A 25,175-nucleotide genomic window follows, 5' to 3' on the forward strand; every position below is an offset into this window, starting at 1 on the left:
TTTTCAAAGAAATGAGCTGCATTCTTAAGGATGCATGAGGTTCCCAGGCCAGATTCTCAGTCTAACATCTCTGGCAGTTTCCAGGCTGGCAGACATCTTCTTCTGTCACTGTTTTAGCAGACATTTTCTGTCAGTGATTTTTGCATTATGACAAAGTCACCTTTATGCCTGCTCCCATCAAGAAGATCCTTCAATTACATTAAGGACAGAATTATGTCTAAGGTGACAACCATTAAGAAAAGTAGTTATAAATGGATGACTAGGGAAGACTCTGGTCTTTGAGATCTTTTAGCCCATACTTCAGCACTCAGAAGGCTAAGAATTCCCCAGGACATCTACCTGTATTTTGAAGTACTGGCTGTTTTTTTTTCTTTCATAAGCCAAGGTCTTACCATCTTCACTTAACACTTCTTGATCCTGTACTGTAAAAAATAGTGAATATTTAATCCATATCTATTCCTTCCCTACCATATCTGACTTTGTAGGCCTCTGTAATAATTCTGTTTTGTTGTCTTCTTTTTCCAGACTGAAGACAACTTTATGGTTAAGCATATTACACATTTTTTCCTAAATAGAAGACAATATCTGAATACCATAATTATTTTTATCCAAATTTCTTCCAATTATCCTATATATATTTTTAATATACAGAGGCAGGTATTCAAGGTAGGAATAAACCAAGGATACTAAACTAATCTACATCACAGTATTTTCCATTTTTTACAGAATTAATTTCTTAATAATTTTGCAGGTATTGACTAGTACTGCATATTTCATTAATAGTTTCATATACTAAGTTTTTGATTCTTAACAGCAAAATTTAGTTCAATGTTGTCCATATGATTTTTAAAATTAATATTATTTTTTGGAAGTGTCACTTCATATTAGTTTAGACATAATTTGATCATCCAACTATTCAATCTTTAGTCCTTCTGAAGTTGTTCAGGATCAGCTCTCATTCCTGTATTTCATCAGAAATCTTTTCATTTCAATTTTCTTGTCATTTACACGTTGAATGATACAGATTGCAGCCTAGTTTACTGCAGAACTAAATATCATCCTTTCATATCAAACACTGACCATTTATAAGATTCTGCTTTTCTAAACCAACTATTTGAGCAACCAATTGGCATCATTCTTATGTCTTGAATGCCTTCTTAAAAACCTTTGGTGAGGAACTTTGTCAAAATCTGCCTGGAAACCAACTTTATTAACCATATTATGCTTACTCACATATTTGATATGCATTCTAGAAAGCTCAACATTTGTGAGAAAACACATCTTCTTCTAAAAGCCATCTTCCTTTCCCCAACTATATGTTATATGTAAGGCCATCTAGCAATTTTTTTCTTTATATCATAGTGGAAAATAAATTACCCTGAATCATAAATCACTGGTATATAGTTATAACAGTTTTCCAGAATTACAGACATTTTCACCTGATAGCTGACTCTATGTTCTCAAAAGAAACACCCTCAAAACAATATTTCAGGGTTGATATAGAGATAAAACTTGAAAAAAAAAATTTGATTTCTAGAGACATGAAGTTACTTGCTTGTGTATACAAGGATACCTAAATATTTTGGGGAATTCTCACTCTTCATTGCAAAGGTTAATGAATGTCTCTGACAACTGTAAGTCTATTATATTCATATCAGCTAGCAGTTACTCAAGGAGAGGATGTTTATGCTCATGACAGCCTTTGTCTTCACATATTCTACTCCTATTTGGCTTTGCTTCAATGAACTTTACTTCTCAAAAAGAGATAGGGTGTGGCAAAACTGCCTCTCTCATACAGATGTCCATCTGAAGATCACACTGTTGTCAAACGTAATTTTGATTTTAAGTGTTTAAATATATAATGCTGAAAGTTAATATCCAATATGATAACAAAGAAACAAAATACCATCTTCCATCATGAAGACTTACATTTACTTAGGCATATATATACAAAATGCTACTAAAATAAAATACACCCCCAATAATTGTGTTTGTTCTTGCACTATTCCAATCTGTTAAAAATTTCTGTTATGAATTAAATAGCAGAAAAATGTCAGCTAAAGTACAAGTAGAATTTTAAGTTAAACTTATGTCAAATACTTAAACCATGCAAACAGTTTTTTTCTTCACAGATGGCAGCTACTTAGGTCAGCTTTACTGCTGGGTTTATATTTGCCATGGGAGTGACTCTGTGTGTGCACACTTATTTATAAATTCAGTCTTGGTTTTTTGTGGGTTTTTTGGTTTGTTTTTTTTTTGGGTTTTTTTTTGTTTGGGTTTTTTTTTTTTTTTTTTTTTTTGCAGATGTGATTGGAAAGCACACATCAAAGTATGAGCTTGTGCTCATCCTTGTAATATATGACTGGATATGTGCATGCCAATTTCAGTGAGTGGGTTGAGGAGGAGATCATCTAAGTTTGTTTCTTGGTAGAAGCATCTCTGGACTGTAGTCAGCTGGAGTCTGTATGCAGCTTAAGTCCATCTGCCCTCATACAGCACACTGCTCCACTCATGGATATTTTACAGACGTTATCACAGGTTTGGGAAGGTAAATCAGAGAACACAATTAACTTTGCCATCTACTGTTTCAGAATTTTAACACAGTATAGACACTGCTCCCATATCTTTACTTCAAATAATGTAGACAATGACAAAGACAAAATTATAAGTCATATATGATTTTTCTATCATTATATCAAGCAATCTTTTACCCTCTCCCCTATCTCAAATCACAGTTAACTAGGTTATAATCCTAGGATACTGATAAATAAAATTCATAGTTGAACAGCTCTGTCTGAAAAGAGAACCCTGGGTATCACAGTTGAGTGTTGGAGTTGTCTGCATCTGACAATATCTTTTTTTGTAATACAAAATTATGAAGTCTTACTTGAATTATCTAAGCTAAAACTTATCATCTTCATTTCTGAACTTTGACCACTCTCACAGATAGGAAATAGAAAGCTTTGTTGAAATAGTATTTAATCTTGCCTTTTCAGTGTTTAATTGTGGTATACTTCTTTAACAAAAAGAGTGCATCTTTAGAAAATGCAGTTCTAGATTAAACAGTGTTTTGTTATTTTGAGTGTTTCATGATTTTATTTAATTAGTGCTCAGTTTTTACTCCATTCTGACTAAATTTGTCCCTTAGTGCTCTTGTGTTCAGTGACCTTACTTTAACTGTGCATCTATGGGCTGCCTGTATTTTTCGTGGTACACGTATTATTTTGACAACCTGGTGATATTAATTGGTCTCTCAGGAGCTTTCTATAATAAATCTATCTCACTGGCAGTCAGAAGTATGTATGAACTCTCTGCTTTCCTTAACTTCATTGTTCAACAGGGCCTTACATAAGAGAAGCATTTGAGGTAACATGACAAATGTGCTACCAATTTTAACTCATTTACACTTTAATATTCTGAATGAAAGAAAACAAAAGTCATGATCAGAGAGGATTGTATGACATGTGCAGATTCCATGCAACCTCTGAAAAAGAACTAAAATTTCCATGAGAACATATACAGTTCTTTCAAAGCAACAGAACCAAATATCATTATGTAGTATAGGTCCAGTATCAAAGCACACTAGGCAAATTGTCAAAGTCCATGCTTAAGGGTGGAAATTATAATTTATGGGATCATATTTTTTTCTGAAAACACACAGAGGAAATATTTGATAAAGGCAGGGGAAAATACTGGGTTCTTGGAATAGGTTAACACATGCATAGGGACTTAAATCTCACTTGTCAGTATCCATTTGGTGGTAAAGGCAGTCTCTATTGCAATAATCTTTCCAGTGTCACTTTGAACAATACAGCAGAAACTATTTGTGTCTTTGTTTTGCTTGAATCACTATTTCTGTTTATGTTTTGTAATCCAGCTATCCACCACATGTACATAACTTCTTGTTATTTGTATAACAAAACTACATGTGAAATATCTCTTAAATATCTTAACATCATGCAAAAGATTCATGCAACCTTTGCTGCAGAAGCAGCTTTAATTGACCTCTATAAACATGAGTGAGTAAATGAGAAGTGATCATTATATGCATATGTGTCTTATATGTGCATAAACTGATCACTTCTGAAGTGAAGACACTTTGGAACAAACTGCAACTGTTTATCTTGATCAAAACATTAAGAAATATCAGGTAGTTAAAATATAGCAAGAGGAAACTTCTAAACATATTTGAGATTCCCACCTTTAATTAGCAGCCAAATACTTAATTGTGAAGGTCCAGTTATTTACCCATTTTCATTCTGGTCCATTGTCTCAAGCCAGTCCTTTAGCTCATCGATGCAAAATATGGCTGAAAATTCCTGTGGAATAAAAGGATTAATTAAATATTTAATACAACTTTCATAAGAGCAAACTTTTGCAATTTTAAAAGTACCAAAAGGTGCTTGTATTTTATTAATTTTTAAACTCTTGTATAATATTTTTCCATGCAGATAAAATATTGATAGGCAGATTTGGGTTCAAAATATTTTCAAAGTTTGGGGTGAAGTATAGATTTTTTTATGTATAGTATAAAAAATTTATTGTGAATATTGTTATGCTGGGCTAAAAGTGTCATGCGTGTTGAAGCTATGATGTATCTTCTCTTTCTAGTTTATATAAAGTTGATGAACTGATAAAATTCTGGCTCTATTTTGACAGAGTTACATTTCAAAGCACTAATTTTACAAGTGATAATATTGCAATCATAGAATCTGATTTTCAGTTTTGGCTAATATCATTACTTCAGACTTCTGCTTTATTTTTGGCTGGAGTAGATTGTACTTTTTAAAGGACCACACAAGTTTGTGCAAGAGCACTACGTACACAGTGAAATCAATAAAAATCTATTATAAAGTGTGCAAAAGTAGAAAAAAAACCAACTTGTGTTTTTCCCTTCAGAGTCATAAAAAACCATCTTTTTGGATGTAGAAGAGCCAGAAATGGTGCTACTGGCTGTGAATTACTTTTCAGTGTTTACCGAGTTCACAGAATATTATTTTACACTTATATGAAAGGCTATTATTCATACTTTAGTGTCATTACATGTTATTATTAGTGTCCTTATATTATTATGTATAATAGGTGCATTCATAATGCAGGACTTATTAAAAAGAGCAACTGAAAGAGAACAGACTGTAACAACTATGGAATTGGTATCCATTTTATCAAAGCTTACTTTAAACATTTATACCTTTGTATCAATGATCAAATGTGTAATAGTTATGAATTAATAATTTAATGTTTTATAAACTTGGGGCACAATATGAAGGCTATGTATCTGCAGTAAGCCTTTTCAAACCATCCTGAGCATTTTTCTGAGACTCCTCAGAAAGTTCCAATTATGTTGAAATGTTTCAGTTCACTCTTAAAGTAAAAGAAAGAATCAAAGGTGACTTATTTTGAATACCAAAATGGAATGCGATCAGTCCCAATGAAGGGAACAAGGTTTATGTGTACCTGCAGCTATAATCGTGTTAATATATTTTCAAATTCAGAGTATATATCTGTCCAAGAGACACTTCTAACTTTTGCATTATAAACCTAGACAATTAAAAAAAACCCTAAAAAAAAGCTATTCCATATCATATATTTTTCAAGCTAATGCAAACTGGAACTTTTTATTCTAATTGGAATTCCTGAGGCCTTGCACTAGAGGACTGCACATGATGCAGAGGAATGCAACAGATTCAACATCTGGTGCAAGAGACAGTGTCAAATTTGTGTCCCATCCAGACGAGGTACCTGGGCATTTCACCTGGCCCAAACATTTATTAATCCACTGAACTCTGTGTCCAGGACAGTCACCCCCAAGAAGACCAGAAGAAGAAGATCAATGGGACATCACAGGGATCCACATAGTGGTGATATTTTCTCTCTGTTGCTCTCTTTCTCTCTGCTCCCTCTCCCTTATTTTCTGTTTCTTTCTCTCTCTTTCTCTAGGTCACTGTTAAATAAAATCCATTAATATTAACTTAATTATATGGTCTCTTTTGAATCTTAATTCAGGGAGAGTCATCTCTCTAAAAATTTTAATTACAAGATCACAACACTTTCCCAGAATGAAAGTCAACTTTGTGAATACTCCTCTAATTTTTAATGGAACTGAATATTACAGAAAGTGATGCTAATGTGTAAGTACTGATATCTAAGACCCACGTCACCAGTGGGTAGTGTGGTGCTGGAGATGCTTTCCAGAATTATCTTTATGTTTGTGAAAGGACAGGCATATGCTAGGAATACAGAAAAGAAATTTAGTGTGATGAACAAGGATGTATCTTTCAATTTAAAGATTAGTGCTGTTTAGCTACATCAAGCTGTATTTTTAGAATAGATCCTCAGTATCTTCAGTGATTTACATAGTTGCAAACATATAAAAACGAGAAATATTTTCTCCTGAAGTTTGATTTCCACAATTCTAAAGTGCATTCTAAAGTCAAGAAAATCTGCTATATGAGAAACATGTCATATGAAATTCAATACTGGCTTTATCATTTACTTCAATGACAGTTGAATTATACCACATAGAAAGGTATTTTCAAAGGAATGGCATTCTTATACTCCTTTTTTTTTTTTCCTTCTGTCACATTTTGTAACATTGCTATGCATGCTTAAATGTTTGATGTATTCCACCAGATGGTTGGAATGTATTGCAGTCAGAAGTACAGGATTTTGTTTTGTACCTTTCTGTTTTTTTAGACATTAAACATCTGCACTAGAGCAAGAATGAGGTAGAGAACATCTGAAAAAACTCTGTAAACTGCATAGCTTAGATAGTCTGTTACTGTTGCATTAAACTGTTTTAATTTGGACATAGCTTGAATAATTATTTTAATGTAAAACAAGTGTGATCTTCCAAGAAGTTAAATCCAATGCAGCTGCTGGTTGTAAGCTGCTTAAATAGAAACAAAATTAGAAATTAGCTGTTTCAAATTATCTTCTACACCCTTATAACTCATAGATGCACTTAAAACATAAGTCTTAGTAAGAATAGTACAAAAGGCATCTTGTTAAGAAAAACAGCTACTGCATATGAATGGGGATATTATTCAACATAAAATCACACGGCCTTTCAGCACATGGATTTAATGTGCATGTGCAGCAAGGTTCTGACACTATAAAGCTTCAGAGGATCCATTACTGTCTTTGAGTTTACAATCTGTGCACTAACAGGTTTCATGATAGACAGAGCTGTTACACACTCTATTTTGCCAATATTATTACTTCAGAGAAAGAGAAATTAAACAAAATATGTGAAAGAGAAAAAAAAAGTATTAATGTGTAACAAAGTTGTTTAAAATATTGCAATATGTTTAATAAAATATTATATAGTACAAGACAATAACTATGTCATTTGAATGATGCATCAAATGAAAATAATTATTTATATTCAGTTTTTATCTCTGTGATTGAAACCATAGTTACTGTAAATTCATTTGCAAGATATCATTGCTGAAGCACATTCTTGGAAACTTGGGAAGTGACTTCACAAAGAACATCCTTTAGGAGAACATTTCTAAGGAAGATCTTTCATACCTTTTCCATAAATATTTCTTTTGAGCTCTTTCTGAGTTCTATTGGTGACAGTTATGATGTCAGGAAATATATATTTCAATAGTAGCAATGTTTTGGAGTGGTTTTACTTAAGCAGACAACAAAGTAAGTAAAGACAAACTTAGTTATCCATTTGCTTTAAGGTCTTCATACTCAACTTGTATTGATATTTCAGGGTGCCTCATACAGGTAAAGTACAGGGCCTATCACCTTGTGTTTTTGTAATGGAAGACAGATATGTGTTAAGCTGTTTCTAACAGTCTAAGCTGCCATGTTGAAGTTAAGGGACCAAATTCTGCCTCTGAGTGATGAGTCAGAGAATTTAATGTTGTAAAAATAGGTTATTACCTTAACCTGAGGTTCCCTCAAGAATCCCATCTGGCTTCTGCCTGCCACAGAAGTATTGGCTTCCTTTTTGTGTTCCATGCAATATCTTTTGGTACCTTGCAGGGGCTCTTCAAGTACCAGAGCCTATGAAATACCCAAGAGCAGCAAATACCTAAGCATAAAGAGAAAAGGAAACATTCCTAATGATAGCTGCAAAATAATTTTTTCATGTATGGGTCTGAAAGTTAAGAGTTATTGTATAAATCAACAATCTTTCAGTTTTCAAGGCCAAATTTGTAATTCCAGGTAATTGACTCTGTGGACAAAACATATTGCAGCTTTTTCCCTATTTGCAGACTGTGGAAAGAATCAGTCTTTTCAATATTCTCAAAAGCTCATTCAGTAACTATCTAAACAAAACAGGATTCATTCCAAGACTGTAAATTAACTTGTGCAGTCTACCATGTTTGTCTGTCTTATACAGAGCAATAATCTCCTATAATGAATTATTATGGCATTCTGCAGCACAAAGTACACTTCAAGGGATCAATTTCAGCACTTTCAGGTCTGGATAAGTTTACCCATTTCCAAACTGAGCTACACTCCCCATCCTTTTGTGTATTTTAAAAGACACATATATTTACCAAAACAAAGTATTTTCCTATTTTTATCCTTTAATCACTCTCAAAAGCAAGAAGCTGGCAAAACATCAGGATTGGCATGATGTTATGAATTTTGCGCAGATGTTCATAAAATTAATGCAATCTTTATAATTGCACTTATCATTTGGACATTCACAGAAAGGATATTGACTTTAATTATAAAACTTAATGAAGGTGTCTTTATTACTGTGTAAATAAAATCTGTATTTTTTTAATATCAGCACATTTCACAGTATAATAAAATCCTATAACTTTATGCACTGAGTTTGGGGAAGCAATGAAATATCAGTTTTAGGAAAAAAACCCCAAACAACCCAATATTTTTATAGAAGAGGCTTTAATGTCCTTTAAACCTGGACAAAATTACCTAATTCAATCCACCTCCATAACAACAGATTTTTTGCTTGGGTGCCAGATATATGACTGACATGAACAAGCCAAGCATGACATTTAAGGATATTTCTTTAAAATATCTCAGAATACTTGTTTCAATTAATTGAAAATAGTATACATTTAATTTTTTTTTGTTTGTTTTGGGTTTTTTTTTTTTTTTGTTTTGTTTTTTTTTTTTTTTTTTTTTTTTTTCTTTAAGGAAGAAGTCCATATTTTGAGTATTTGGAACAATAAAGTGTCCAGTTATTATAGGTCTCCTTCCTTCCTTCCTTCCTTCCTTCCTTCCTTCCTTCCTTCCTTCCTTCCTTCCTTCCTTCCTTCCTTCCTTCCTTCCTTCCTTCCTTCCTTCCTTCCTTCCTTCCTTCCTTCCTTCCTTCCTTCCTTCCTTCCTTCCTTCCTGTACCTCTTCCCTTCTCTCCATCCTCCCACCCTACCTTCCATCCCTCCTTTATCTCTAAATGCCTGCCAGTTTCCTTTCAGATTACGTGGCTGTTATTGCTTTGTTCCTGGTCTAGTATTGAAAGGTGACAAATTAAGTTAAGAATAATCATGACCTGTGCATTATACATTGATTTGCCGACAATTTCTAATCATTGCCTGAAGAACAGCTTTTGCAAGCTTACTGCTGCAAAATTTATCCTGAGATCCTACCTATCAGGCCATGAAAGCAATTTTGAAGCTGTTCAATGGCAGATAAATAGTACTGTGCAACCCGGAGTCATTAAGACTTCCAGCAGTTAAGATACCCACTTCCCCCAGTGACTGGTTGGAGCGTACAACAGACACAGCTGGCTTTCATCCCAGAAGCCCAGTGGAATAGATAAGGCAGCAGAAAAGGCAGAGAAGTTACAAAGTCCAATGGGGCTGGTAATTACCTCAATTATGCAAAATCTTTGTTACTGGAAATGTGGATTTTGATCACAGAGTTTAGATCACATGTAACAATATTTACAGATCATAAATCCTAAATAGCATATAAGAAAAGGAATTTATTGCTTTTACTCTCCAAGTTTTCAGTTGCATTATTCTCTCTTGTCTTTTGAGAACATTTAAAGAATTTTACTTAGTTTTTTTTAAGAATTTTCACACATGGAATCCTTCCATAATGCTTTGTTTATATAAAAACTGCTTTAGTTCCTATTGTAATCAGTAGGAGGTATGTTTTAGTACTTCAAGGGAGAATCTAACTGCTCCCTTTCCCTTTCTGTGGCACACTTCTAATCCAAGGACACATTATAAAAGGATATTTTCTCCCCTGTTTTCATCAGAACCTGAATGTTTCCTTTGTCTTTGTATTAATGATGATGTCTCATTGCTTATTTGCTCATAGTAACAGTTTTCTACTTCATTAGCAAGGAATTCAGAAGCATTTGGTTTTGTGGGCTAAAAGAATGATTTCTCACTTTTTTTAAAAATTTTCTTCATAATTTGAGTAAATATTTTATTAGTTGTCTTACTCTTCTAACCACAGAAATAATCCATGCACAGTGATAAGCTTTAAACTGCTGGGTTAAATGGTTTAATTTATGATGTATTGGAACTGACCTACCATCTGTGACAACATTTTCTCTTATTAAAGACTACAGTGCATACTGTGTACCTTGATTTTGCCAATATAATCAAAAAGTAGGAAAATAATGCTTTTAATGTTTTCTTCAAAACCATATCAGGATCAGGAAATCATCAGGGAATATAAAACTTATTTTGATTGAATGATACAGAATGATCAAGAATGAATGTGTGAACAATGCTGACCAGACTTTTCTTTCCAAAGCCACCTCACTAAGCAGAGTGATATAGGCTATTTCCTTGTGTCTATGTGAGATTTGAATATGTAAGTTGGAAACCAAATGCTAAATTTCCAGTTTTATAAATTTCCAACCAGCATCTTTTCTTCTGGTGTCAACAGACCAAAATATCATGAATTACTGCTATATGATCCTTAAATTCAATAATGCTATTTATGAATATATATAAAAACAAAATTAAACAAAAAAAAAAGATGGCCTACAGTTGTGTTTCAGAATTCTGTCATATAGTTATCCTAGATAATTATGCACACCAATAAAATCTTGTGACATTATTAGGGGTGAAACCTGATTCAAAGGAAAAACTGTACCCACAGAAACAAATGAAAGTTTGTGAAGTTAATAAAAGGTTAGTAGTGTGTTTTATTTTTTCCATTGGATAGTTTGTTAAAAAGTTTGAAATTTTGAGGAAAATTCAGACAAGGATCATTAGTTTCTTCACTGTAAAATTCAAAGTGGACTGGGAGTAAATTCCACATGTGACTGTGGCACACTTATCTTGATATCATTCTACATGGTTTCTTAAGAAGTAGGTTTTGGGGGGTTTTGTATTCGGCTCTCTTTTCTTACATATAATTCTTTTGAAGAGCAGAGCAAAATTTTAAGGGTTTGGTTTAGTTTGGTCTTTTTTCTGATTGCAGAGAGATTTACAGCCTAGCATCCATTAAAGGCATGTTTAATTCCAGAAACATTATTTTATCAATATAGGAAGTATTTTGCATATTAAAAAAAAAAGTTAGAAATTTTGTGAAAACTCAACCTATTATAGGTATTGTTTCACTTGGAAAATGACTGGGACTATAGGAACCTACAGAGTCTTGTTGAAAAAAATAGAGTTCTCTGCAAAGACAAAACAATGGATGGCCAAATATTGCCTTTTCCTACGTGATTTGATAGTCATAACAGCATCAGTCATCTTGTGTAAGTAAGGAGAAGCGTACTTTTTCAGGATGCTATCATCTAATATCTTACACAACTATATGAAACTCTAGGTAACTTTTTTTCCCCCAAGAATTTGGTAAAATTTATAGATAATCTTTTTAGTAAGACAAGTTTCTGAGACCATACTAATTTGGTCACAAATAGCAATATATCACAAAAAGTCAGACATGATCACTAAAATGGTCTGGATATTGAAATTATATTACTGGCTCAACTTTCTTCTTTCACTTTTGATTACTTAATTTTTATGTGTTTCCATACAATTTCTTTTCATTTTTCACAATAAAATGCTTCAAAATGTCAGATTCATGTCTGTGTCTTCCATGAGCCATAGAATCACCAAATTATTCTAGAAGGATGGGAACATGGGATATCACCCCATCAACTTCCTCCTTCACCTTTCTGAAAGCAAATCAGCACTCCGATGTCCATGTAGCTTATATCCATCAATGGACACTTACAAATCTGTTAGTTCTTAGGAAACTTATTCTGAATGTCCTTTTTAAAATAATAATTCAGGGTATGTTAGAGTAGCTCTCCCATTTAAACGTGCAGTTTCCAAACCTTACATTGCTTACAATTTGCTGACTTTGCCTGGGTAAATATAGTTTTATCCACTACAACATCATATCTTCTAAATTCATAATGTAGTGTACTGAATGCTCTAATATTGTATGCAAATGATGACAGATTCAGCAAAGTTTAACAGATCTGAAATTTACTAGTGCGAATCTCAGTAATAGAAGGATATTAATATACTTTGAAAGTTTATTTCCTTAATCTCTTTTTATTTTTGTTTTCATCTGTCCAGTTCTTTCTTTCAAATTAGAACTTTTGTGAGTTACATGAATTGAAAACATTGATGTTTTGCAGATAAAAATGCACTCTTATTAGTAATCAGTCATTTCTAAATCAATTTTAAATTAATAATGAAATCTCCAGTGTTATTTATTAATGTTCCCGTGACAAAAATGTGGTTTGGTCAATATTTTAAAACATCTTTGGAGTCAGTGTGTGCAAATTTACCCAGTCATCATTCTATTGTAGGGAAAAAAAGTGATTGGACAATTTGTGGAGAAAGCAAGAAAAGACAATTATTTTATGTTCCAGTCAGTTACTTTCAAGTGACAGTCCTAATGGAAGCAGGGAATGTATTTGATGCAAGTTTGACTAACAGTGTTGAGCTGGCTCCAAAGTCACTGTTTTACTTACTTGAAGATAGAACTAAGTCAGCAGTTTGTTGTGCTCAAGGTAAGGAGGACTCACATAGGTCAATCATTTGAGTGTAATAAACAGCAGATACAGTAATTCTGCTTGGCAGTTACACTGCAGGCATCGAGAGCTGCAACCACAAATCAGCAGTGCTTACTCAAATGTTCCATGACTCTTCCTATCACTTTTTCTAAAGGATGTCATCATTCAATGAAATGAACATGCTGTCACTATTAAACATATACAACTAAGCTATAGCTCTAAAAAGCTGAAAGCCACTTGAACCTATATCATTCTTCATTCTACTAAGCCAAACCACTTCTATTTTTTTAATATTTGGATGCAAAGTCTTATTAGCTTTACTTACTGGTCCCCTTATGGACCAGTACCTTATATAATGGACTATATATATATATATATATATATGTATATAAAATATGTAATGGAAAAATACATAAACCCCACTTTGATAAACAATAACAGCAACAGAAAAAAATAGTATTTACTGAAAAAAAAATTAGAGTTTACAAAAGCTAAAACATGCCAAATATGAGTCTTGATCAAATTTTTGTATTTTTTTCAGCTCTTTAGCCTGCATTTTATGGAGGTTTAAGGATTATATATGTTGTCAATAAAATGTGTTAAAAGTCTTGTAAGGACTTACAGTGCTTGAGGATCAAGCACTATAAATCTTTGTATCAGTTTTTAAATTAAGGTGAGAAAACTTAAATTCCATGAAAGAAAGGCTGATATGCATGTGAAAGTTTGCTGTGTCAGTTCAGGTTGGTAATCTGTAGATATATATAAAAACCTTTCTCTTCACAGACTCTGAGATTATCTCAGCTGAGAGCAGATGCTGAAACCAAGGCTGTGGATTCAACACACCTATGGGCCATTCAGTTAAGAGCTGAATGGAATGATCCTTGTGGGTCACTTCCAACTCAGAGTATTCTGTGAATCTGAGTTATTTTCAATTTCAGTTATAACTCTGAATACAACACAGCAGTAATACAGTCCTAATAATTGAGGGCTATTCAACAGAGAACATCCTGTATTCAACACCCCAATCTATAAACTTTCTCCTGTAATAAAAGAGGAGTTGATGAGGAAAAAACATCAGCATTGTATGAGATAAGAGAAACTTGGCTTTAGCAAGAAAATCATCGGGTGAAGGTCTGGGAATTTCCTGATGTGAACAGTTATCAGGCAGAAGCAGTGGGATATTATAAAGAGTTGTAGCTTGAGGTGATGAGGAGAAAGGGGAATCCCTAAAACCCTCTTGTACGGAATACAACTTTTCCTTCTTCCAAGATACTGTTATGGGAGAAAAGGGCTGGAGAAAGGCATACTGAATTGAGAAACATATCCTATCACTATTTTCCCTGATAAAGAGTCCCAACACACCATTTTTGTAGACAACCTTTAGGTATTGAATAGGAAAATATTCTATGTTATGCCTTTCAAATAATTTGTTCAATACTGCCAGAGAGCCAAACATCTGAATACCTCCCACCAAATGCAGTTAGGCTTTAGAGAACATACACTGATTTGAATTCACATTTTTCCACTTCATAAGGAAAGGTAATTTGTTGTGAATCTTACCAGCTCTACCTACACAGAAAAATTAAGCTTGAATTTTAGGTACAGCTTACTGTTGGGTAGAATCTTTCTTTCTTTCTTTCTTTCTTTCTTTCTTTCTTTCTTTCTTTCTTTCTTTCTTTCTTTCTTTCTTTCTTTCTTTCTTTCTTTCTTTCTTTCTTTCTTTCTTTCTTTCTTTCTTTCTTTCTTTCTTTCTTTCTTTCTTTCTTTCTTTCTTTCTTTCTTTCTTCCTTCCTTCCTTCCTTCCTTCCTTCCTTCCTTCCTTCCTTCCTTCCTTCCTTCCTTCCTTCCTTCCTTCCTTCCTTCCTTCCTTCCTTCCTTCCTTCCTTCCTTCCTTCCTTCCTTCCTTCCTTCCTTTCTTCCTTTCTTCCTTTCTTCCTTTCTTCCTTTCTTTCTTTCTTCCTTTCTTCCTTTCTTTCTTTTTTCCTTTCTTTCCTTTCTTTTTCTCTCTCTTCCTCTCTCTTTGTTCTTGAAGATGTGAATGTATAGCTCATGCATTACTTACATATGCCAAGCACTGAAGACCTCATATAATCCTGTCATACAGTTCTATAAAATTTTATTTCTTTTTTTTTCAGGTTTTTATGAAGACTACATTTGACTGAGTCTCAATCAGGAGGAGAACAAGTTCATTATAAAATTTAACTTTTTATTCAGACTGATTTCAAGGTTTAAGAACTGAGTATTTTAGTTCCAAATCACAAAGACCTAGTACAGGGCAAAAAAAATTGTGAAAGTGATATCCTCATTGAATTAAAATTTGTGTTGGATTCACATTTTTTTTATTCATGTATTATAACCAAACCAAAGTGCATTAAAGACCAAAGAGTAAGAATGTCTTATTCCCTCTTAGCAGGTATTTATATCCTGCATTCAGAAGGTCTGTACTCAGTTTGAAGTGACAGAGAATATAGAGGAAATCATGACAGTAAGTAGATTTGAAAGGCAGTTGTTTACTCAGATCTTCCTAGAAATAAAGCACTATTAGGGATGCCATTATTATTGTTGCCTATATTTTTTTGGGTTTTTAACATGTGCCATTAGGATGAAGGACTGCATGACACTAAGGTATTCATATGCTCAGGTAGAGTCAATTATGTCAAAGTAGGTTGCAGTTCATGACTTATAAGATTAACTTAGTATTGAGAAAATTCATATTTCTTGGACTAAAATAAAACTAAAATTCTGGAAATTTGAACCTCAATAATATAAGGTTTCATGTGTGTTGATAACCGTTGTCTTCTAAAGGGTTTTGATGGTTTGCTTTTATTTAATTTCTTTATTTTTTTCATTCATGACAATGACAATTACATTAATGACAATTTGCTATCAAAAAGCAAAAACAAAAAAAACCCCTTTGTGTTTCTTTTAAAATTGAGATTCTTCTATTTTTCATCTTAAACAATGTTTCATTCTTCTTAGCAGGATTATACAAAAGAAAAGACCAAGTCTTTAACTAAATATCTAGGAATGATTTAAAATTCAAAATCATAAACCAAGTACAAAACCAGCATTGTAATTATTGTAATAAAATAATAAAATAAATATGTATGTAAAATAAGTATGTTGTCTTGTATAACGATGAACTTTTTTCAAACTAGATACCAGTACTGCACTGATTTGTACTGTCCAAGTATTTCAGCATTAAATTATGCAAGACTTTAGCTCAACAGACATGCAATAATGGTGCTTGATATTGAACACATTCCAACCAAGCAAATGATTCATGTTTAAATGATAAAATATGAATAGTGTTTGGTTTTAAGCAGCCTAGTTTAATGCTGTTAAAGCTGCTGTCATCTTTCATTTCCTGAGCATCTTCAAATCTGATTAAGTCCAACAACTGATTTGATGTGATATGATGTGATGTGATGAATTACTTCTGCACAACCCCAAAAAGTGTGGTTTTCATGCCTTGCTTAAATGGCTTTTTTTAGTAGCCATTTTTAGGTTACTCAGGAAACTCCAGTCTGATCAGCCCCCAGTCTCTGGGAAGGTGATGGAGCAAATAATATGAAAAATCATTTAGACCTGGAAATTTATTAGGGACGAGAAGGTAATAGAAAATAGTCAACATGAATTTCTGAAGTGGAACTAAAATCTGACCAATCTGATGCCTTCTCTAAAGAAATGACTGACCGGGGGATGAAGGAAGAGCGGTAGATACTGTTTTATCTGTCTTTAGTAAGTTTTTCCAGCACTATCTCCTGTAGCATCTTCCTAGAAAAAATTATTAAAAATGGACTACAAAACTGGTCAACAGAGCAGACTGAAAAATGCCTAAATTTCAACATTTGGTGGTATGAAGTCCAGTTGGTGGACAGTCAGTAGTGGTGCTCTGGGAGGCTGATATGGGGCCCAGGACTGCTTAAAACAGTCAGGAATTACCTGGGCAATGTGACTGAAGTGCACCTTTAGTCTGCAGACAATATCAAACTCAGAGGACTACTTCACAGACTGGATGTTTGAGCTGCCATTCAGAAGGACATCATCAAACTGCAGAAATAGACAAACAGGAATCTCATCAAGTTTTTCAGCACAAAATCCAGAGTATCGTTCCTAGGAATGAATAATCCCATATGCCAACAGATTTCACTGCTTCACTGCTCTGGTGGACAAGAAGTTGAACATGAGCCAGCAGTGTGCCTCTTGTGACAACGTGAACTAAATTACTTGTGGCTACATTGGGAAGAGCACAGTCAACAGGTTGAGGTAGAAGATCCTTCCCTTGTTCTCAGCCTGCTGAGACACACCTGGAATGCTGTGCCCTGCTTTGGCCTCCCCAGTACTAGACAGATGGACGCATACTGGAGCAAGTTCAGCAAAGTCACAAAGGTGATAAAGGGACTGGATCACCTGGCATGCAAGGAAATATTAAGACAGCTGCAATTTTTCAGCCTGCAGATGATCAGGGTCAGAGGCATCTGAACAACACATAAAAATGCCAAAAGTAGATGTCCAAAGTAGAAGGAATAAATTCTTCTGAGCAATTCCCAGCAAGTGGACAAGAGAATAAGGGCACAAACCAAAACAAGAAACAAGAAATTAAATTCAAAAATAAGAGAACACCTTCTACTGGGAGGATGGTTTGAGACAGGAAGAGGTCACACAAACCATTGTGAAGTCTCCACTGTTGGGATACTAGAAATTCAACAGGATGTGGCCGTGAGCAACAAGAGCCAGGCGACCTTGCTTTGATCAGGGGGAGACTGGAAATATGTTTCTATATTTTGGGGGTTTTCTCTAAATGAAGTTTAGTTTATGCAAGGAGTCTAAAAGAAGCAGATTTAAGATTAATGGGATTAAACTATTATTGGTTTCCAAGGAATGAAAAAGCTTTCTGAATCCATAAAGAAAGGAATCTGGCGTAAAGACTCTGTGAAATGATAAAGCAAACAGTATTGAAATAATATGGAGGATTTAGAGACCACAATACACCTCCAATTGTTATCCAAATGAACTGTGTTTAGTGACTAATCTACAACAGGTTTAAATATTTCAAAAAAGGAAAGTAGATCTAATGTGAATCAAAATTATACACCAGTGACTACAAGAATGTTGATAATCCTGGAAAGCACAGCAATCTGACCTGAAATGGCTCTGTAATACCCAGGGCAATTACAGATTATGGGATATCTTTAAAGTGGCCCTAGTTAGCAAGTTTATTAGAGTAACAACCTCTGCTCACAGAGCTATGTGGACTGTTAGGACACACATTGAAGTCTTGCAAAAATTTTCCAAAAATACAAACAAACAACCAAAACCAAACCAGAATGTTTTTGCCTGTCTGGTGAAGCATAAATATGAAAAGGTACGAGTGAAATAGTCTCTTAATGAATGTGTGTAATTCTTACTAACAATCATTAGAACATTTTGCTAGTGTTTGGTATTATCTTATTGCTAGTATTTACATCTAAATAGAATTTGAAGAGTTCATTATTTTATATTACCAAAGGAAAAAACTGCACATAGGGATTTTCTTCAAAGGAGTTTGACTTAATCATCAGTAAAGCTATAATTATACTGGCTCACTTTAGCCCTACGTAGTCAGCTTATTAACTTCTAAAACAAATTTGCTCATATTAAAAAACAAAACAAAACACCAAAGCCAAATAACCCCAAACAAACAAAACCAATCAAAAAATGAAAACAAAACCAAAAATACCTCTTAAAGAAAGAAAAACTATTTTCCTTACCTAATGGAAAACTAAAAATATTCTTCATCTCAAAAGTCTTCATGGTCATTCCAATGGAAAAGCTTTGATAACAAAAGGAGAAAGTATTAAGTAATTTACTCAACAAAACTTCAGCCTAAAAGTCTTGTACTGAAGTTCTGTGGCACATTTTATATCATAGGCAACAATCCATTTTAATCAGATGAATCTGAACTCCTGTTTAAAAACTCAGGGGTAAAGTGGCTATTGATTGAATTAATGAAAATTAGGCTCTAAATTATTTGCAACTGAATTATTCTTGATGGAAGTTTTGAGCACATTCCTGAGTTTTCATGTAGCTCTTGTAATAATTTTTTTTCATTAGGATTATAGTTCTCTGTGTTCTTAGGGGGTTATGTCTGTGTTTATAATCGTGGTATGTGCTAATCACTGGACTGATGTCAGTACTGTCACCTTTCTGAGATACAAAATTGTTCATCTGCGTTGCTGACTAGTACTTTTTACAACTAGAAATTTTAAAATAATCTGTTTAAAGACATGATGTGATCATTTGTGAACACCAGCAGCACCAAACATGGTCTGTTTGAAAAGTTATCACAAATTGCTATGAAAATACTGTTTTGTCCTCGGTGTCATATTAAAGGCTCTTTCTTAAAAAGTACAGACCTAATGTCAGGTGAAGCATGGTTTTGTCCAAGTGAGTTGATTGAGTCAAAAAATTTACTAAAAAATTCAAAATCTTTTATAAAACCAAGAAAGAACAACAAAACTTCTTACTGGTGAATAAAAAATTACTTTTGTAAGAGAGAGCTTCCTGACCATCTGTCTATGATGCCCTCAGATCTAAGGAAAGACGTTACAGGAACACCAGTAATAACTTATTTCTGGATCACGTTATAGTAAGGCTCATGTTATAAATAAGACAACTGCATGTCAACTTCTGTAGCTGACATAATTTAAAAGTCTCTTTAAAACAACAAAAAAGGAAGCTATTTATTACTTTGAAATTACAGAAAGTAAATTCTCACCACTATTTCCAGAAAAATACTGATAGCAATTTCAGTTTTATATGATTTTAATTTTATAGTCATACTTAAAAATAATATTATAGAGTGCAGTAAAACCAGCCTACTTTACATATTCTATAAATCAATGACGCTCAAATCTGAGCTACAGGAATATCTAGAAAAATTTTTAGTCTTTGTGATCTTTTTAATTCCTCTCTCTTTCCATTGTGTTCCTCTTGTGATTCTTATGTTCTCTTAATTCTACTAGAAATCTACATAACATTTACATACCAGATCAGCTACCTTCAATCTTTTCCTTTGTGCTTCTTGATCTAGTGCATTTCACAGGAAGAGAGACTGAGAGAGGTATTAGCAAGATGCTCTGTCATGAGTGTTCCAGGTAATCTGTGAAGCATTTGTTTGTCTGTACTTAATGATGAACCTATTTCTCTGTGCATTTCAATCTCCACAGCTTCTTAGTCAATCTTTTCTAAAGGCAGATAACTACAAACTAGTATAATTCCATTAAAATCAGAAGAATTTCTCTTAATTTACATTTCTTGAGATCAAACCTAATTGCCATTGATGTTGACAGTAACATTTTGCATTTTTGTACTGTTCTTTATTTGCAGATCTCACACTGGTTACAAATGAGATTATTATCTTCATAATCTCTTTTTTTCAGTGATGGTAATTGAAACACGAGATGCGAAGTAATTTGTTCAGCATCTCTTAAGTCTTATACATATATTTTTAGATTGTGTTGCCTAATTATAACCTTTTCACAAGAATATTGGATCCTGATAAATCAAGCAACACATTCGGTATAACATTTTTCACCATTTTCACCATTTTTCAACATTTTTTCAGGTCATGCCAAGGATTTTTGGGATTTTTTGATATTTGGTACTGGGAGTTTCTTTTAGGGGGGTCTTTTGTGGTGATGATGATGATATTAGCATTTTTAATTCAATATTTTAATTGGTTATTTTATTTTAAAAGCCATGTTGAGAATGTGTTCCTCTATTTAGTTCAATTAATTAAAGTCAAAATAAAAATGTTGATTTTTTTAATCTACTTTTAAAAATTCAGTTATGAATGCACCAGCTAAAAGGAACAATGAATCTTGGCTGAGTTATTGGTGGCATTAAATAGTTTTTTCAAATATTTAGATTGTGAAAATATTGTTATTTATAGCATTTCCTTTTAAGGTATCTAACTGCATAACATTTTGTTTAGGGGTGAAATAAAGTATTAACTTATTTCCTTTCACTGTACAAAAAAAAGTCATTCCATATTTTGGAATAGCAAAGATAATGTTTTGCATTACGAATAGTTAGTTTTGCAACCAATTTGTACAGTGTACAATTGAAGAATATAATTTATCTGGATTCTACATCTGGAATGTTTATGGATATAACAATATTATGAACTAGGAATCCTTTAAACAACAACTGAATGTGTTGGAAAGGAGAAATATAAACATGAGTCAAATAATATTAGTTGAGATTACAAAGAAATTTTTCTTAAGTAAGAAATACATTTTTAATTCATCATACCCTTTTCTTCACAGCCTGGTATGAATACCATAAATAAAGTCATTCATCCTACCAATGAACCTTCTCTAGACCAAGATGTAAAAGCAAGTTCTGATCTTAGGAGCTGACACAGTGGGGTTTCCTCAAAGATTAAATAAATTGTTCAGAACAGTCTTCAACCTTCAGGCTCCCTCTTTGGGCCTTTCCCCAGTAAATTTTGCACTCATAGCCATGTCAGGTCTATGCAGGAATTTAGGCAATCTGTCCCAAGCACCTAGCTTCACAATGTTGTACCAATAACATTTTTCAAATCTACCATTCCATTTGTGTCAATCAGATACAGTGCTAAATCTGCATTACCCCCATTTTTTTCCAACAAAGAGTGTTTATGGTCTGCACCCTGTCTCTTAAGTCTTCCTCAATGCTGTGCTGTAACTCAGCAGTGTAGAGGCCCACCAACTACATTCTTACACTAGTCATAATCCCTGGTTCTTATCTTAACCAACATTTCCAAGCTTGTGTTGGTCCAAATGCATGCATGGAACATATCAAATCCAGAAATAAGGTATTTTAGGGAGTGTTAGTCACACCGTGGGTTCCAGTGTGATTAACTACATTTGAGGAAATATCCAAATTATAATCTGGTCACTTCCAAAGGGAATGTAAACATTGGTTTCACAGTAAATCTACTATCCTTGAATAAAATTTTATGCATGGTCCAAAAGATCCCAGAATTCTTCAGTGTTTTCTCTGTCTTATACAGAGCTAGCTCCAGAACTTTCCTAAGTCTCATCACTTTAGAAAATCTAGAGAGGTGACTTGCAGTTACAGTCCTTCCAACAACTCCAGTTTATGTTTTCAGGCAAACTAATGACAGATAATTCCCCAGCTCTGATTGCATGGAGTGCTTTAATAAGATATTTAAATTAATTCAAATGTATTCTACCAAAAGGATCAGGTTGTTACAGTAAGAGTGCTGTCCTTAATATGATACAAAAACTGAAGTCAGGACCTGTTCTCTCCCCATTCTGTTCACTTCTTTGCTTTGATACTTGCTTGTCCATATCTCCAGCAGAATTCCCAGACTACCCAAACTTTTCAAGTAACTTACATCTGAGATCACAAAACCATGTGTCAGCTACAACTCTACCTTGCATCATCATTTTTTTGCTCTTAACATACAATTTTGATGAGATACCATTAGTGCCCAAAATCTGTTTGAACAAGCACTAAGAGAAAAGTATCATGGAGCATAAAAAGTATTCTCTAGAAAGAAATTTCAGTAGGTAATCCAATCAACATTTTGCCTTGGGTAAGGATACTTAGGTTTTTCCTACAATTGATTGTAGATATTGCTAAAAATTCCCTGGAATGAACTATGTTGACAACTTGAAGTAGAAGGATTTAACTGCTCTGATTCATTTTATCGTGGCAATTACAGATATTGTACCCAAATTGCTGCTATAAAGAAGGTGCTATACAAATACAAATTGTTCTTCTTCCACTCAAGAAAGCAATAACACACTTCATTAGGCAAATTGAATCATAAAGATATCATGGTTGATTGAAAATATCTGAACTTTGATCTTTGGATTGTAGTCATAGCTATATAGTTTCCTTCTAACATCTTACTGCTTTTTCATAAACTTTCTCTCTACATCCTTAATCATTATACAACATCAATAGTTAAGCAATATCATAATCTTGGTTTGGGTATTAATTGACTGGACATGTTTCACAAATTTGGTCTTGTTCACTCAATTTTATTTCCTGAGCAACCTTTCAAGAAATACAATCAATTCGGAAAGAGATGGAAAGTGAAATATTTTTCATAGCTTCTCAAAAAGGTTTAAGCATTGAGACATTCCTAAGATATGAGAGTGGTAATTATTAACCCCTGACTTTCAATTTTAAGCTGATTGTGAAGCAAAACATCTGTGTGTCAGGATCCTGAGGAACTTAATGTCCATGACCAGCCTCACCTGAGTGCTTTCCCATTCCTTTCATGGGCCCAGGGCTCCCTTTAAGCTAAGCTAGGATGTTTCAATTCTGGCTATAGTTATGTAGCAGTTGTATTGTTCTGTAGGTTTTTTCCTGATTAGATTTGGACTCCATCTGGACAGAAGTTCTATCTCATTTTCCTTCTTCTTGCACCTTCTTCCTTGAGCAAAATGGCCTTTGCACCTGGTTTGTTCCTGTGTTTTTCCTAGTGCTCTTATTATACACCTTTGCCAGCTCCTAGTGGTGCCCACAATTGTCAAACTCCATGAGACTGCATCGGCTCACGAGAACAGGCTGGGATCCTCCTCAGCTCAAGGTTGTTCTCCTTTCAGGACAGTTTGGTTACTCCCTCACACTCAGACACAAGTGATTTATTAATGTTGAGCATCAGTGGCCATACACCTGTCAGAATTTCTCTGATATTTAATTATGTCAATGTGAAATAAGGCCATTTTTCACAGGACTCAGTCAATTGATCTGATTGCCATTCATGCTAATACTGGATGACCAATGGCATGGCTTGCTCACTTGTAAAAAATAATTGCAGAATGGTTCTTTTTAGAAATATTTATTAACCAAGTAGCATTTCTAATTCAAGAATACTCAGAAACCCAAGATATCTGGTAGAGAATAACATTCTTATCCTAAATTTAACTTCTGAAATCATGCTGGGATCAAAAGCTAAATGTATTATGCAGGAAGGTTGGTGTACTTATGTTTTCTTCTCATGGTACCAAGGAAAACAGGTATTTTTCCATCTCTTCTGTGTTAAAAAGAAGATTTTACTTCTGATGTGTGCTGAAGAAATAACAAGACCTTGTGAGACCTATGAGATCTGTGAGCATTCATCCTTTTCTATTATACTCTTGATTAGAGCTAAGAGTTTTGTCTGAGAGTTACCAGACTTTCTGGATTAAGTAATCTAAAGAATAGAATATAGACACTGGAACCACTTCACAGTGTGTTACAAGTAGTGGCTGTTATTCTCTGTTCCAACTTCTTTGTGATTTGTGCAGGAAAGATGCCATAGGTCTCATGTTACAGGCCTGCTGATTGTGTTATTACTGCTCTGGTCCTCTTGTCCTTCCTATTCTATTGTTGAGGAGCAGCCAGCAGCCTGGAGTCCATGTTTCCCTATTTTTTTTGTCTGTTGTGGTTGCTTCTTTTTGTTATATGAAAGGGGGCAATTTCCTCCACATAACACAGATGTGCTTCATGGAATCTTAGTCCTTTGAATTTATAAGTCTCTTCTGAAAGAATGTTGACTCTTCACTAAATCCCTTTTCGCATCTCCTTTGGAAAGGACATTGTGTGATGAACAACCTCTTTGTGAGCTGCCTGAAAATCTTTTGGGACCAAGTGTGGAAGAATTCAGTGGCCCTACATACTCCACTACTTTAAACCAAAATCTGGTTTTGTCAGATTAGTAAATTGAAACATAATTTTAAATAGATTTGCACAGAACTAAAATATTTATGCCTTGTAGTTGTAATCTGAAAAAATATATTATCTTGGAAAGTTTTTTATTCTTTCTTTGATCTTCTAATAGAGCTGATGAATAAACCTCTTGCTCTGAAAATATTAATTATTCTATTCATTCAGTGAAGATGCCTGGCAGATATTATTTGGTGCAGGAAAAGATGAAGGAAAACAAATAATATAAGGAAATTATGAAATATCATCAGTTCCATAGTTTCATGGAAATAATGCACCATTGTTATGTGACTTAAATCAGAGTTGAAAGCAGACCATTACCCACCATATATGTATTATTTTAAAAGGATTTCATCCCTATGCTGAGAAGAAAGTGCTTGACATTGTTTCTTAAAACAAATTTTATGCAAGTATCTCAGGATCAAGGGCAAAAACAACTTATTTTTTTAGCCTAGATTCAGAGCAATTTCTGCTGTCTTTTAATTCTGTACTTCAAACCCCTCTATCTCTGACTTTGTAATCCAGG

This window comes from Passer domesticus, chromosome 3 (genome assembly GCF_036417665.1).
Source record: "Passer domesticus isolate bPasDom1 chromosome 3, bPasDom1.hap1, whole genome shotgun sequence".
NCBI lineage: Eukaryota > Metazoa > Chordata > Aves > Passeriformes > Passeridae > Passer > Passer domesticus.